We start from the raw sequence: 17,590 nt of genomic DNA on the forward strand, positions 1-17,590 counted from the left end.
GGCCTCTGTATTTTTCACCATTCTTGGACCAGTGCTTGGGATTTACTTTGCACCAGGGCTGGGTTTCTTGTACATTTGACTCTTTACTAATCTGTTCCGAATAGTCCTGTTTCCTCTGCAGAAGTGAAAACACCCACTGAAGATACAGATGCTAATGGAGTTTGCCTAGCAGAACCATACCCGATTACACTGAATATTACACACCTGGAGTCACATGGGGAAACAATTCATGCTGCCAGGCAGCAGGTTCCAATTCCCAGAGGGAGCTGGAAACAGAATCATACAAATGCTGGGCTGGAAGGGACCTTGAGAGATCATCTACTCCAGGCCCCTGTGCTGAGGCAGGACCAAGTAAACCAAGACCAACCCTGACAGGGGTTTGTCCAACCTGTTCTTAAAAACCTCCCAGGGATTCCACCACCTTGCTTGGAAGCCAGTTCCAAAGCTTCACTAGCCTTACAGCAGAAAGTTTTTCCTAATATCTACCTTAAATCTCCCTCCCTAAGCTGATCACTTCTTGTCCTACCCTCAGTGGACAACCGAGCCCTGTTCTCTTTATAAGAGCCCTGGACGGATATGAAGACTTTTCCCAGGTTGGAGGTCCCCTACTGTCTCTTTTCTCAAGACTAAACACGCCCAGGTTTTTAACTGTTCCTCACAGGTCAGGTTTTTTCAACCTTTTACCATTTTTGTTGCTCTCCTCTGGACTCTCTCCAATTTGTCACATCTTTCCTCAAGCCTGGTGCTTAGAATTGGACTCAGTACTCCAACTGAGGTCTCACCAGTGCCAAGTAGAGCAGGATCATTGCTTACTGTGTCTTACTTGCTAAACACCTGTTTATACACCCCAGAACAATATTAGCCTCTTTTGCAATTTCATCACACTGTTGGCTCCTATTCAGTTGGTGATCCACTACAACCTGCTCTTCCTTTACGGCAGTACGACCATCTAAGCAGTTATTTCCCTGAAATTATACTGAATTTCATCTTGTTGATTTCAGTCCGACTCCTAGATATATGACCTTCCATTTGGCCATACTGAAAGAGGAGGTTGCTTACCTGTAACTGGAGGTTCTTCAAGATATGTGATCCTCATCTGTAGTCCAATTGTGGGTGCATATGTGTGCCGTGCGCTTGAGCCGGAAGGTTTTCGTAGCAGCGTCCGTTGACCCACACCTGTGTTATGCATCTTCTCGTGCTTCCAGCTGAGGTTATAATAGGCCGTGCCTCTCCAGTGACCCTATCACCGCTGAATATGCTAGTCCGCAGCTGAGGGGATGGAGGGCAGGTATTGAAATACAAATGGGGACCACACACCTCACCTACCAGTTCTGAGTTTGTCAAAGGCTACTTTTTGGAAGTCCATTGTCCCTATTCCGCTGCTCTCATGCTTTCCTTTCCTTACAATAATGAAATATATCTTTTCATGGTCACTTTCACCCAAGTTGTTTTCCACCTTCAGGTTTGCTACCAATTCCTCCCTGTTAGTCCCAGTCAAGTCTAAAATGGTTGTCCCCTTGGTAGCGTACTCCACCCTCTGAAACAAAGCGTAGTCCCCAATGCAGTCCAAGAGCTTATTGGACATACTGTGTTTTGCTGTATTACTATTGCACAGCTGTCTAGGCAGTCATGGTCCGGCATTCCTCCAGGTCTTGTGTTTGGATATTGCCGTTATTTGTTCTAGACAAACCTCATCTACGGCCTTCTCCTGATTTGGTGGTCTATAGTAGACCCTTATCATGACGCTATCCCCCCTGGTTTTTTTCCACTTTTATCGTCACCCACAGACTTTCAACTAGTCTGCCTCTCACCTCCTTCTGTATATATTCTAGATGTTTACAACACCTTCTCCCTTTATTCCAGGCCTGTCCTTCCTGAGCAAGCAAACCCCCTCTCTACCAATAGTCCAGTCATGAGATTTATCCCACCAAATCTCTGTGATGCCAATCAATTTAGGGTATGTACTAATGACTCCAGTTCTTCCTGGTTATTCCCCATACTCCTTGCATTTACGTATAGACATCTCAGATGCTGAGCAGATTCTTCCACTGTTCTGCTTCTTGTTGCTTCTATGACCCTATTGTAATTTTCTGTTCCCCCCACCTAACATTTAGCGCTCTGTAAAGGTCACCTTTTTTATATACCTAGTGTTATGCTTATAAGAAGCACACCGGATTTTTTTAAGGGGAAAAGGCAATATGCCGCATTTATTGAAGATACAATAACTAGCATATGCATTCAATTACACCACACACGCACACACACTGTCCCGCCAGTCGATGTTACAGTTACCAGTTTAGAGTCCGGATCAATTTAGTGGCCGGGTTCTGTCGGTCATGACACGATGCTCCGGGGAAGTCTTGGCAAGACGAACCCAAGGTTTTATGGCAAGACACCTTGTTTATGGCAAGGCACCTTGCCTTAAAAACCGCTAAGGATGGAGATTCCACCACCTTCCTAGGGAACCCATTCCAGTGCTTCACCACCCTCCTAGTGAAATAATGTTTCCGAATATCCAACCTAAACCTCCCCCATTGCAACTTGAGACCATTGCTCCTTGTTCTGTCATCTGCCACCACTGAGAACAGCCGAGCTCCATCCTCTTTGGAACCCCCCTTCAGTTAGTTGAAGGCTGCTATCAAATCCACCCTCACTCTTCTCTTCTGCAGACTAAATAACTCCTGTTCCCTCAGCCTCTCCTCGTATGTCATGTGCCCCGGCCTTTGTTGCCCTCTGCTGGACTCTCTCCAATTTGTCCCATCCCTTCTGTAGTGGGGGACCAAAACTGGACACAATACTCCAGATGTGGCCTCACCAATGCCAAATAGAGGGGAACAATCACTTCCCTTGATCTGCTGGCAATGCTCCTACTAATGCAGCCCAATATGCCATTGGCCTTCTTGGCAACAAGTGCACACAGTTGACTCATATTGTTAAGGAAAAGTTTGCACATGTGACTCCATTTTGGTTTGGGGCCCACCATTGTTTGAATGCCAGCACATCATACACCAGGAGGAGTGATCCTTAGATACTGAATCCCTGTGAAAATTCTCCTCCTTGTCTCCAGCCTGCCTTGACTCCCAGTATCTGGTTTTTGTCAGTCTCTAACTCCCTGTCTCTTGGCCTTGATGTGAGGCCTCCCATTCTGATAATAAAAGTTACTGATGCATGGCTTTAGGACCATGCTGTGTAATTAACATACTGGTATAGCACGAGGAATGCACCAAGCAGGGATAGGTGGTAGATAAGACAAGGGTTTGTTTATTGGCTAAGGTTTCTGATGCACGAGGGCAACATGCTTTGCTAAAAAGTATATAACCTTTGTATAATCTATATTCGTGGTCCCCCCCTGGCTAGCAGGGGGGCACCACGCTCGAGCGTAATAAACTTAGTGTTTTTTGGGAACTCTGCAGTTGTGGACTTTGTTTCTGTGCCTCAGCCTAGATTCGAACTGTGCGTGTCCTATCAGGTGTAATTCGCAGCAGTTGTATGCGTGTCCTACCAGGTGTAATTCTTAACAATATTCAGCTTCTCGTCCACTGTAACCCCCAGGTCCTTTTCTGCAGAACTGCTGCCTAGCCAGTCGGTCTCCAGCCTGTAGCACTGCATGGGATTCTTCCTTCCTAAGTGCAGGACTCTGCACTTGTCCTTGTTGAACCTCATCAGATTTCTTTTGGCGCAATCCTCTAATTTGTCTAGGTCCCTCTGTATCCTATCCCTACCCTCCAGCGTAGTGTCATCTGCGAACTTGCTGAGGGTGCAATCCATGCCGTCCTCCAGATCATTAATGCAGATGTTGAACAAAACCAGCCCCAGGACCGACCCCTGGGGCACTCCGCTTGATGTACCTTAGGTTTTTTTTTATATACAACAGACCAGGTTTGGAATGTTTTTTTGCTGTGCTAAGCTTTAAGTTTATTTACAGGTAATAACTGAGAAGCATTATTACCATATGACCTTAAAGGTTTATGTTGTTTTTTTTAAATTATACACTTTACATTGAGATAACCCACTACTTTCGGATCAGCTATCTCAACTGATTGTTCACAATCAGTTACAGATTGATCTCCTTGTTCACACTTTACATGGTTACAGGGGTATTTATTAACATTACATTTATTTCAATATTTAATATTAATATTACATTTATTACAAGTATTTTGATATACCATGGCTTTTATGTAGACAATTTGTTTCTGAGGCCAGTGTATTTGATGGGGTATTTTTTTAATTTTTGCATAGGCTTTTTAATTTAATTATATTATGGGGGGGCGGTGAATTAAAAGGTAGGGGTGTGATGCATATTTTGTATTTGAGTTTAGATTTTAGCACTGTGCATAAACACAAAAAAGGGTTTTTTAATTTTACTTAGGGTTAACCTGTTTATTTTATTTATTTATTTGGAGGGTTATCATTTGAGCTTTTTGGATTTAGGTAGTTTGTTTGCTGATTAGGTATGGTTTTTATTTTAGGCTTTTTTGTGCTGTTACAAGAGGGCCTGAAACTGTATAAAAACTGGCTTGGGTCCTGATCCTGTCATCTCAGATCTGCTTGAGGTTTCATGCAGGGGAAGCCCAAGCCACAGGGACTGAGATCCCAGTTCTGAGTGGACCACGCTGAATACAAACATTGGACTATAACCTATGAACCATTTCTGAAAGAACTCTTTGCATCTGCAAAGCTCTCCATCTCTGTTATAAATCTGAACCTCAAGCATTATACTCATGTCTGTATGTGTACTGATCTTTTAACCAACACTCACTCTCTTTTCTTTTTTAATAAATTTTAGTTTAGATCATAAGAATTGGCTGTAAGTGTATATTTGGGTAAGAGCTGGAGGCAATGGTCTGATCTTTTGGGATTGGTAGAACTTTTTTACATCTCTTCCCACCATATGTCAGCTCAATGAATCCCAACTCCGATCGCCTTGTCCCAGCTCCTGTCACCCCACCTAATCTTTCCTGACCCCAAGACAGAAGGAGCAGACCAGACCGAAGGGATTTCTTCCCAAGAGGAAGGCCATTAGGCCTTACTCTTGTTTAAGGAACTTTTGTTTTTCCCCTTGCGTCCCGGATGCCATCATACCATCATGACATCCAGTCCTCAGTCATCTGTGGGGTTACCTAATTCCCAGCACTGCAGAGGCACTTAAAAGCTCATGTTCTGTTTCCCTTCTTTTTGTGTTACTTTCTGCTCCTCGTCTTTCCTTCTATCCTGTCGCTCACTCTGAAATCAGCTGCGCTGCATCAGCACAGTGAGATGAGACGTTCACAACCCTGCCCTGCCTAAGGAGAAAAGACGCAACAAAATGATGTCCCTGACCACAATGTGAGCCAGGGTCCGAGCAACAGATGTTTGTGGTCGACCTACCAGCCAAAGCATCCAATCATGACCGACCAGCCGTCCAGCGCTCTAAAGAGATCAGCTACTCCTGGGGGAGTTCTGCGCTACTGCACACGTGCAGAATTCATAGCACCATAGAAGATCAGGGTTGGAAGAGACCTCAGGCGGTGATCTAGTCCAACCCCCTGCTCAAAGCCCCCCAAAATTTTTTTTTTCTCCACAGAAAATTCGTTCTGCCGGAGAGGCACTGCATTTATGCCTTTGCCCACCCGGGGCTGCTACGGTGCCAGAATAGAGGGCAGCCAGCTCACTGCAGCAGCCAGCAGTGGACGGGGAGAGAGCGGAGGCTGCTTTTCTCACGGCGACATGTCTGTGGGGCCAGGTGTGGAGTGATAGGATATGGGGGGGCAAACAGAGGGGGGCACATGGGGCTGTTGGGGGGGTTACATACATTGGGATTCAGAAGGGCTAGTGAGGAGGACAGAATAGGGCTGGGGATGAATGGGAGTGGGGGTGCAGGGCCACCTGGGGATGGGGGCAGGGGATGGCTGAGTGGCAGTGCAGGGACACACGGGGGAGTGGGGATGCAGGGACACATGGGGACAGGGGGCAGATGTGCCTGACTGAGTGGGAGAGGCTGTGGTCAGCCAGAGTCTGCCCGGGGGAAGCGCCCAACTCCCTAAGAATCCGTCCCTCCAAATACCCTGCTCCTTACTTCTCCCACTTACCCTGACTCCCCCAAGCCTTTGCACTGCTTCTGAGGGGCGCAGGAAATACGTTTCTGTATTGTAGTTTAAATTAATTATTACTAAACGTTCTGTATTAATATGCCTAGTAAGGAATCTATTTGTCAAAAAGCATTTCCTGAATTTTTGTTGTTGTCTGTAACATTTGCTGATAGGTATTTTGAAATAAATTACCAAAATAATTGAAACTGGTGTGATTATATTGTGTTATTTTGACAAATAATATATGCAGAGTTTTGCAGAATTTTAAAATATTGTGTGCAGATCAACAAAAGCCATATTTCCCCCACCTGTTGCTGTGTGTTTGTTAAAAATCCAGAGAAGTGAATACCCTTCAAACATCAGCTGGCTGGGATTTTTTAGTTGGGGATTGGTCCTGCTTTGAGCAGTGGGTTGGACTAGATGATCTCCTGAGGTCCCTTCCAACCCTGATATTCTATGATTCTATGATCAGGGCTGAGAATAAATTAACCCTTTTCTTTTCATCAAAGAAAGATTGTTAATGAAAATAACAGACTCCAAAAGGAGAGAGACTTTAATAGGTTTTCATTGTTTGTTTTGCATAATCCCTCCATTCCAGTTTCTTGTTTTTATTTCTGGGTGTTGCGCATTGAATTTTCCACTTTAGAATTAATGCTTTTGGGTCTTTGCCTGAGTAGCCCAAGGCCTCTGTAGAACCCCCTAGACCCATCACTGTTTGAATGTGGGACTGTCACAGAGTTTAGAAACACCTTTCACTTTTTTGACCCTGGAGATCAATACAACAGACCCTCTTCACCAGGTTGGCAAGTCACTGTATGAAGATGCTCTTCCCCTTCATGGTCAAACGGACCCCATCTCTTGACAGCAGTTCTTAGAATCATAGAATATCAGGGTTGGAAGAGACCCCAGAAGGTCATCTAGTCCAACCCCCTGCTCAAAGCAGGACCAATCCCCAACTAAATCATCCCAGCCAGGGCTTTGTCAAGCCTGACCTTAAAAACCTCTAAGGAAGGAGATTCTACCACCTCCCTAGGTAACGCATTCCAGTGTTTCACCACCCTCTTAGTGAAAAAGTTTTTCCTAATATCCAATCTAAACCTTCCCCACTGCAACTTGAGACCATTACTCCTCGTTCTGTCATCTGCTACCATTGAGAACAGTCTAGAGCCATCCTCTTTGGAACCCCCTTTCAGGTAGTTGAAAGCAGCTATCAAATCCCCCCTCATTCTTCTCTTCTGCAGGCTAAACAATCCCAGCTCCCTCAGCCTCTCCTCATAACTCATGTGTTCCAGTCCCCTAATCATTTTTGTTGCCCTTCACTGGACTCTCTCCAAATTATCCACATCCTTCTTGAAGTGTGGGGCCCAAAACTGGACACAGTACTCCAGATGAGGCCTCACCAATGTCGAATAGAGGGGAACGATCACGTCCCTCGATCTGCTCGCTATGCCCCTACTTATACATCCCAAAATGCCATTGGCCTTCTTGGCAACAAGGGCACACTGCTGACTCATATCCAGCTTCTCGTCCACTGTCACCCCTAGGTCCTTTTCCGCAGAACTGCTGCCTAGCCATTCGGTCCCTAGTCTGTAGCTGTGCATTGGGTTCTTCCGTCCTAAGTGCAGGACCCTGCACTTATCCTTATTGAACCTCATCAGATTTCTTTTGGCCCAATCCTCCAATTTGTCTAGGTCTTTCTGTATCCTATCCCTCCCCTCCAGCGTATCTACCACTCCTCCCAGTTTAGTATCATCCGCAAATTTGCTGAGAGTGCAATCCACACCATCCTCCAGATCATTTATGAAGATATTGAACAAAACCGGCCCCAGGACCGACCCTTGGGGTACTCCACTTGATACCGGCTGCCAACTAGATATGGAGCCATTGATCACTACCCTTTGAGCCCAACAATCTAGCCAGCTTTCTACCCACCTTGTAGTGCATTCATCCAGCCCATACTTCCTTAACTTGCTGACAAGAATACTGTGGGAGACCGTGTCAAAAGCTTTGCTAAAGTCAAGAAACAATACATCCACTGCTTTCCCTTCATCCACAGAACCAGTAATCTCATCATAAAAGGCAATTAGATTAGTCAGGCATGACCTTCCCTTGGTGAATCCATGCTGGCTGTTCCTGATCACTTTCCTCTCATGTAAGTGCTTCAGGATTGATTCTTTGAGGACCTGCTCCATGATTTTTCCAGGGACTGAAGTGAGGCTGACTGGCCTGTAGTTCCCAGGATCCTCCTTCTTCCCTTTTTTAAAGATGGGCACTACATTAGCCTTTTTCCAGTCATCCGGGACTTCCCCGGTTCGCCACGAGTTTTCAAAGATAATGGCCAATGGCTCTGCAGTCACAGCCGCCAATTCCTTCAGCACTCTCGGATGCAACTCGTCCGGCCCCATGGACTTGTGCACGTCCAGCTTTTCTAAATAGTCCCTAACCACCTCTATCTCCACAGAGGGCTGGCCATCTCTTCCCCATTTTGTGATGCCCAGCGCAGCAGTCTGGGAGCTGACCTTGTTAGTGAAAACAGAGGCAAAAAAAGCATTGAGTACATTAGCTTTTTCCACATCCTCTGTCACTAGGTTGCCTCCCTCATTCAATAAGGGGCCCACACATTCCTTGGCTTTCTTCTTCCTGAAACCCCATCTTATGGTCAAGGAGAACTTGAACCAGCAAGAGCCTGAGCTGCAGTCAAATGCATGGCTGTTATGTTACACCCCATTTGACAGGCTAGCTGCTATGTTATGATGGTGGCCCTAGAGCACACCTGTGTGACACTGTATGGATGCGATTCCTAGGGTTTGACAGGTGTTCTGGAAGAGGGATCTGTTAGTCACGCAGTTCTGTTGCTCTGTTCTATGTACAGTATATTTTGCCATCTTGCAGAACAGCAATGCTCTAACAGTCAAAAGCCTTGTTGCTGACATACCCCGTACATTATCCAACGTTGCCAGCTTTCATGATTTCATTACAAGTCTCACACTAGTTGCTATTTTTCTGAAACCCCCAGCTCCTGGATCTCTGTGATCTCGGCTTTCATTAAAAAACATTTCTCGCCCTCATAATTGTGGAGAAACGCTTGAAGACGTGACCCCCTAAAGGCAGATACCAGAAAACAGAAAAACAGAGGCTGACATTTAGGATTTTGAAACCAGTCTCACCGTTTGGGGGACTCCTGATTTCTGAACACGGAGGGTTGGGCAGTGCTGTTCTTCACTACCATCTTCAACCCCGCTCGCGAGCACAGTACCTTAATCACTTTCTGGCCGAGGCTATCACAATAGCTTTTCTTATCGAATGGGCCTTCCCAGAAGGAAGAGTTTTCCTTTATTTCCACGTTAGTCTTTTATTAGTTTAAAGCCATTACTTCACCTTTGGACAATCTTGGCACCACTACACTGTAAACAGCTATTTCTTGTAAACTATTATTGAAGAGTACACAAGGTGTATTAGAGATGCCTTTGGACCATCCAGGATTTTAATTCAATTAGGGGGGCCTGGTCATACTGCTCGCACACTGCAGACTGTAACTGTCAGGGGCTGTTGTAGTGGAAAATCCCTTACTTACGGAAAAGTTCACAGTAAATCATCTGTGGTTCCTTTGAACCATCTTATAAAATGTAATTGTAGCATGCCAAGCACTCACCGCCGCGGCGCCTTCTGCTGGTCAGGCTCAGGAATTAGCTCCTCAGCCTCGGAGCGCCCCCTGCTGGCCAGTGTCTCACCTGCCGCAGGCCCCATGTCCCTCCCGCACCCCGGTGCTCTCTCAAGCTGGGGTGCTGCCCCATGGCAGTGCCCCCACACTCCCAGGGGAATCCCAACCCCCTATACCCACCTTACCTCAGTGGCTACTGCCAGTCATCATCGACTCCCACTCACCGGGGCAAACTGCAGTCTGTAATGGCCACTCCTCATTGGCAAGGGGGTTGGACCAGCTGCCTCTGCCTATCCCTGGGCTGCTCCTCCCAGCCCACTACCTCCTTAGGCCTTAACAAGGTCTCAGCCTGGGGAGTTGCCAGGCTGGAGCTCCCCAGCTCCTCTTGCTCTTGCTCTTGCCCTTCCCCAGCTCTGCTCTGCTCTGCTCTGCTCTGCATCAGGTGCCCTCTGTTCCCAGGCAGCCAGGTCGTTCCCAGTCCAAGCTGGCATGAGACTCACCCCTGCCTAGCTCCCAGCCCTCTTATCAGGGCCAGCTGTGCCCTGATTGAGCTAGCCACACCTGTGGCCAACTCCCCAGCCGGCCTCCCTCAGCTGCTCTCACTCCTTTTATCCCAGGAGCGGGGTAACCGCCCCGCTACAGTAATAAATAGCCCTGCTGTAGAATTCTGTAGAGCTGTTCAAAAAGGCCTATGGTGATTGTCTAGTCAATTCTATAGGATTTGAGAGCCATGGCCAAAGGACCCGGTTACATCTATAGACCTCTCTGCCATTCATCTCTTTTCAATAAGGGCTGACAGTACAATAGCTGTTGGTGAGAGTTCTCAAACACAGGTACCTAACTCCTTATTTAGATACCTAAATTAGCGGCCTGATTTTCACAGATACTGAGCACCTGCAACTGCTCTTGCCTTCTGAGGAGTTACTCCAGATTTACACCACCAAGAGAGGAGAATCCGGCAGTAGGATACTGTCATGTACTCCTGTACCAGACACGGACTGGCTATGGAGCTGGCTTGTACACCCCAGACTGTTACCCAAGGTCTTAAAACCCAAAGCCGTGGTAACTTAACTGTTTCCCTCCAGACGACATCAGGAATAAATCAATGGGAACACAGCACTTCTGGCTGATAAACGCATGCTTATTTATATCACTCATCTATCTAAAACAACTGTTTATTAGATTTAAGCACACACACACACAAGCAACAGGGTTAGGATATCCCAAATAATTACCTAAAATCTGAGATGGTATCGAGTAATTAGCAGCAGGTCGTGATGGCCAGTTGCTTCCCCACCGGGGAGTAGGGGGTCAGGGAAAAATCTCTCCGGATAGCTTCAGAGAACTGCGCCCAAGTACACTCTATTATCTAGACTTTTTATAACTAGCTTTTATAAAACACATGGCTCATAGTGACCCCTACTGGGTTATCAGCTCTCCTGACTTCAATCAACTACTTAACAACAAAACATTCCTAACCATCTGAGCCATAATAAGCTCCTATATCAAAGATGTCCAAACTCAAGGTCTCCATCCACTTATTTTCTTTCATTCTCATTGGTTGTTCACTCGCTTCTCCCCTCCTCCCATTCTGATTAGCAAAAACTGCAAGCCTGCAGCTAGCATTTGACCTTGCCTCAAGAAACCCTTAACGATAGAATCATAGAATCATCACAGAATCCTAGGACTGGAAGGGACCTTGAGAGGTCTCTAGTCTAGTCCCCTGCACTCACGGCAGGACTAAGTATTACCTAGACCATCCCGACAGGTGTTTGTCTAACCTGCTCTTAAAAATCTCCAATGGTGGAGAATCCACAACCTCCCTGGGTAATTTGTACCAGTGTTTAACCACCCTGATGGGACGTTTTTCCTAATGTCCAACCTAAACCTCCCTTGCTGGAATTTAAGCCCATTGCTTCTTGTCCTGTCCTCAGAGGTTAAGAAGAACAATTTTTCTCCCTCCTCCTTCTAACAACCTTTTATTTTATTAATTCATGGCAGCTGAATGCACGCATAGAATCCTAGAATCCTAGAATATCAGGGTTGGAAGGGACCTCAGGAGGTCATCTAGTCCAACCCCCTGCTCAAAGCAGGACCAATCCCCAACTAAATCGTCCCAGCCAGGGCTTTATCAAGCCTGACATTAAAAACCTCTAAGGAAGGAGATTCCACCACCTCCCTAGGTAACGCATTCCAGTGTTTCACCACCCTCCTAGTGAAAACGTTTTTCCTAATATCCAACCTAAACCTCCCCCACTGCAACTTGAGACCATTGCTCCTTGTCCTGTCCTCTTCTACCATTGAGAACAGTCTAGAGCCATCCTCTTTGGAACCCCCTTTCAGGTAGTTGAAAGCAGCTACCAAATCCCCCCTCACTCTTCTCTTCTGCAGACTAAACAATCCCAGTTCCCTCAGCCTCTCCTCATAAGTCATGTGTTCCAGACCCCCAATCATTTTTGTTGCCCTTCGCGGGACTCTCTCCAATTTTTCCACATCCTTCTTGTAGTGTGGGGCCCAAAACTGGACACAGTACTCCAGATGAGGCCTCACCAATGTCGAATAGAGGGGAACGATCACGTCCCTCGATCTGCTCACTATGCCCCTACTTATACATCCCAAAATGCCATTGGCCTTCTTGGCAACAAGGGCACACTGTTGACTCATATCCAGCTTCTCGTCCACTGTCACCCCCAGGTCCTTTTCCGCAGAACTGCTGCCGAGCCATTCGGTCCCTAGTCTGTAGCGGTGCATGGGATTCTTCAGTCCTAAGTGCAGGACCCTGCACTTGTCCTTGTTGAACCTCATCAGATTTCTTTTGGCCCAATCCTCCAATTTGTCTAGGTCCCTCTGTATCCTATCCCTCCCCTCCAGCGTATCTACCACTCCTCCTGGTTTAGGAGGATTGTACTACTCTGCAGGCACCTCCCCCTGGAACCCGGTCCCCTGCTGCGGCACTGGGGGATAGCTGTCCAGAGCGTCCCACAATGCACCGATACAGACATGGGGAGGCAGGCCAGTTGGCACGGCTACACAAAGGGGTTGTCCAACAGCCGCTTTGCAGCCCCCGCTCAGCTGTGTATGTCACACCATGGGGGAGTTTCTGCTGAGATGCTTGGAGCCAGCTCCGCTGCGGGTGTTGTGATGATGTGACGCAGCAGGGAGGGGGGAGTGTTGACCTGGGAATGTGCCCTGGGGATGGGAGACCTGAGAGCCTGTCACCTGAGCCAGGAGGGGGAGAGGGAGGTAACACCTCTGCCCAGGAATGTGGACGGAGGCTGCAGGAGGGAACCTGCTGGGGGGGTTTAGTTTCAGTTTGGGGCTGGGTGGAGGAACACAGGGAACCCCAGGGCTGGGGTCTAAGCTCCCTGCTCCCCCAGAAGGACTTGACTGAGGGGTCCTGGGTGTACCCACAAGCTCTGTTTTGGACTGTGTTCCTGTTGTCCAATAAACCTTCTGTTTTACTGGCTGGCTGAGAGTCTCAGTGAATCCCTGGGAGAGGGGTGCAGGGCCTGGACTCCCCCACACTCCGGGACAGGTGTAAATTGGCGACTTCAGTCAGTGACGCTCGTTTACACCAGCTGCGCCTCTGGCTCATGGAGGAATTGTGCCCTGATGAGTAAAAGGTGCTTTATTTTTTAACGAGTTGCTGGAAACTACTGCATAAAAAGTTCGGAGCTGAACAGGAGACCTCCCTTGGAACGCCCTCCTTGAAGACACAGTGCCTCAACCACCCCCATCCCCTTTCTGTTTCCTTTGTGTCTTGGGAAAGGAAAGGCCCAGTGGGGCATTCAGGACCAAACTCAGTTGTTTGTTTGCCCCTGGTTCAAAAAGAACAAACAATGTTTCCATCCCACAGGATTACAGGGCTCCAGACTTCCTGAGCACAGGGCCCCTCTGCCACTGGCCCCCTGCGTCTTGGGCATAATGCTCCTCCCAGTGCCCGCAGAGCGCATGCCTTCAACACACCATCCAGCTGGTTTTTGTCTCCAGCCCCCTCCACTTGACTCCTAGAAAGCCAGGGAAACAGCTCGCCCAGGTTGGTCTGAGCATATGGCAATTTCCAGTGACTGTCTCGTAGGTTGGATTAGACCAGGGGTGGCCAACCTGAGCCTGCGAAGGAGCCAGAATTTACCCATGTGCCTTGCCAAAGAGCCCCAGTGATACGTCAGCAGCCCCCCATCAGCTCCACCCCACCCGCTCCCAGCGCCTCCCACACACCGGCAGCCCTGCCGCAGCATCTCCCACGCCCAATCAGCTGTTTCGTGGGGTGCAGGAGGCTCTGGGAGGGTGGGGGAGGAGTGAGGGCACGGCAGGCTTAGGGGAGGGTCGGGAAGGGGTGGAGTGGGGGCAGGGCCTGTGGCAGAGCCAGGGGTTGAGCAGTCAGCACCCCCCGGCACATTGGGAAGTTGGCGCCTAGACAAGGAGCCGCCTATTAACTCCTGAAGAGCCACACGTGGCTCCGGGGCCACAGATTGGCCACCCCTGCATTAGACTCTCAGTAGTGGCCCCGTCCAGATGAGGGCGAAAGATGCGATATTAGCATGAGCAGAGTTGGGAGGGGCAGGAGGGCATCACACCCCACACGGCAAGCCTCAGGCAAGCAGCCTGAGTGTGCAATGTAATGAGCTCTGCAGAGGAAACAGGAGATTTCTCCCAGCTTGGGCCCCTGAGGCAGGAAGTCAGAATTTTGTTTATAAACAGAGGGATTAACAGGGGATTAAGATAAGAAAGGGCCTTTAGGATGGTTGTTCAATTTCAATGATCTGTTCCAAGTTTGGTGAACTGCAAAAAGTGACTTATGTGACAGACCCATATCAGTGGGGTGCAGGAGTCTGGTCAAAGGCAAAGGCAATGGATAAATAGTTTCCTGTTCCCTGTGTGACCAGAGCAGGGGCTGCCCTAGAGCAATCAGGAACCTGCTAGAACCAATTAAGACAGGCAAGCTAATTAAGACACTTGGAGCCAATTAAAGAATTTACTAGAATCAATTATGGCAGGCAGGCTAATCTGGACACCTGGTTTAAAAGGACCTCCCATCAGTTAGTGAGGGGCTGTGCAAGGAGTGAGAAGGCAGGCTGCTGGAGGACTGAGGAGTACAAGCGTGATCAGACTTCAGGAGGAAGATCCTGCTGTGAGGATACAGAAGGTGCTGGGGGAAGGCCATGGGGAAGTAGCCCAGGGAGTTGTAGCTGTCACACAGCTGATAAAGGGGACACTGTAGACAGCTGCTATCCACAGGGCCCTGGGCTGGAACCTGGTGTAGAGGGTGGGCCCAGGTTCCCTGCATCCATTCCTGATTCAACACAGGAGGTGTTGACCTGGTCTGTGAGAAACACCGGAAGGGAAGGCCTAATTTGGAAAGGGATCTGCCCTCCCTGACCCACTAGGTGGGACACAGAGACTGCGGGGATTGTTCTCTGTTTCCCCCGATGAGGTTGGCTGAGTGAACGGCTGCTCTGAGCCTCTAGCAGAAGTGGCCAAACTGAGGGCTGCTGTGAACCTCTGAGGTGAGCAAATCTGCCAAAAAATGCAGGACCCACCAAGGCAGAGGAGAAACTTTGTCCCACAGACTCCGTGGGGCCACGGCTTGGGCAGACAGGGGTAAAGGCAGTGGTGAGCTGGAGCCGGTTGTTAAATGTAGAAGCCCTTTTAGAACCGGTTGTCCCGTGAGGGCTTCTAAATTTAACCGGCCAAAAGTGGAACCTTAGGTGCTGACTCCTGGGGTGCTCCGGGGCTGGAGCCCCCAAGGGGAAAATTTGATGGGTGCAGAGCCCCCCCCCAGCAGCTCCCCGTCCCCTGAACGTGCTGCCCCACCCTGCTTCTCCGCCCCCCCCAGCTTCCTGCGAATCAGCTGTTCGGCAGGAAGCCGGGAGGGGCTGAGAAGCAGGTGGTGGCTTCGGGCTCAGGCCCAGGGTGGTGGAGGTGAGCGGGGGTGGGGGGTGGTGAGGAGGGCTCCCTGCGATGCAGCAGGTAACGGGGGGGGGGGGGGGGGAAGGGCACAGGGAACCCCCCCCAGCTCACCTCTGCCACCCTGGGCCTGAGCCCGAAGCCGCCGCCTGCTTCTCAGCCCCCCCCCCCCCCCCGGCTTCCCGCCGAACAGCTGATGCGCGGGGGGGTGGGGTGGAGAAACCGAGCAGGGCGGCGCGTTCAGGGGGGGAGGCGGAGCGGAGGTGAGCTGGGGCCGGGCGCGGGGCGGGGAGCTGCTTGGGGGGGCTCTGCTCCCACCAAATTTTCCCCGTGGGGGCTCCAGCCCCGGAGCACCCAGGGGGTTGGCGCCTAAGGTGCCACTTTTGATGTGATCAGTGGGGGGAGCGGCCCCTCCCCCTGCTCCCCCCCAGCTACGCTCCCCCACCCCTAGGAGCCAGGGGGACCTGCCGGATGCTTCCTGGGAGCTGCCCCAGGTAAGCCCTGCCGGGACTCCTCACCTCGCCCCCCGGCAGGTCCCTCTGGCTCTTAGGGGCAGGGTGGGCACCCACTACGGTGGCCCACGAGACCCTCCTGCCCGGTTCTGGGGGCAGTCAGGAGATGGGGGTGGATGGGGCAGTGGTTCTGGGGGGCATCAAGGAACACGGGGGGTTGGATGGGGCAGAAGTCCCAGGGAGCGGGGGTGGGCAACGACCCCCTTGGGGGCCGAGGCTGGGGCAGCAGCCAGGGGTCAAGGCTGGGGGTGGGAGTGGAGCCGCAGCCAGACTGCTGTGGGGCCGGCAGCTGGGCTTGCAGCCATGTGTGGCTCCGCTCCCAACCTTGGCCCCAGGCTGGGATCGGAGCCATGGCCAGCTGCCGAGGCTGGGGGCTGGCGCAGGGTCGGGAATGGAGCCACACTGAGGCTGGGGCCAGGGCCAGGCGTGGGGCTGGGGGCTGGGGACATGGCTGGGGGCAGGGAGAGGCTGGGTGGTGCTCCCTCCCCAGCCCTGTGGGGGCTGGCCTGGACCCCGTGCACCCCCAGATGTTCCTCCATGCCCCCCCTAGGGGGAGCACACCCTACACTTTGGGGACCTCTGGACTAGATGATCACAGTGGACTTTCTGGCCTTGGCATCTGTGACTTGTCATGGCTTCATTGAAGTCTACATCCCAGGTACTGCTGCAGTACACACAATAAACAGATGTGTTTGGTGGAGTCTCGCCGACAGTCCACGGAAATTACCACATCCTCTCAGAGGAACCTGTGTGTTGCACTTTTCCAACGTATCCAGTATGGCCATGCCCAGGTGTTCAAAACCTGCCTTAGGGCTCACACCATCACGAGGTTTTAAGGGATTTGCTGGGTTCTGGGGCACACACAAGTCACGTGCTCAAACTTCTTGCCACAACCAGGGGGGGCTAAAAACATACTTTTAAAAGTGTGAGCTGAGATTCTTGTGTGATTACATGACTCCAGGAGCTGGGGTTTCAAGGAAACCAAATGCCATGAGACTTAGTCACTCTTTAAAGTCTAGTCTAGACGCGGGCTGAGAGTCAGTGGGCCCCAAAGCCAATCACTGATGTCACGTGAGGAAGACAAGAACATGGTTGGGATCTTCCCCTGCCCCTTTGGCCTCTTGTCAGGTGGCCTCTGAAGCTCTTCTTGGGCTAGACTCCCTGCAGGTGTAAATGGGCAGCTCCATTGGCTTTAGTCTGGATTTACAGCAGCTGAGGTTCTGACTCAAAGCCTCCTGGAGTAAGGGTCCTGGTAATAGGAAACCAAGTCACAGGGTGATCAGTGTTGTGTGTTTCCTCTAGGCCAGAGTCCTGTGTGCAGGTGATTGTGGGACTGATTTATGGGGGATTGGTTACTCACAGCCTGCCAGAGGGCATGAGTAGTGGGATATCCCCTGCACGGGCCTCCTGCATGCCCCAGGGAAGAGGCATAGAGGCGT

Source organism: Lepidochelys olivacea (genome assembly GCF_965140295.1).
Source record: "Lepidochelys olivacea isolate rLepOli2 genome assembly, chromosome: 26".
NCBI lineage: Eukaryota > Metazoa > Chordata > Testudines > Cheloniidae > Lepidochelys > Lepidochelys olivacea.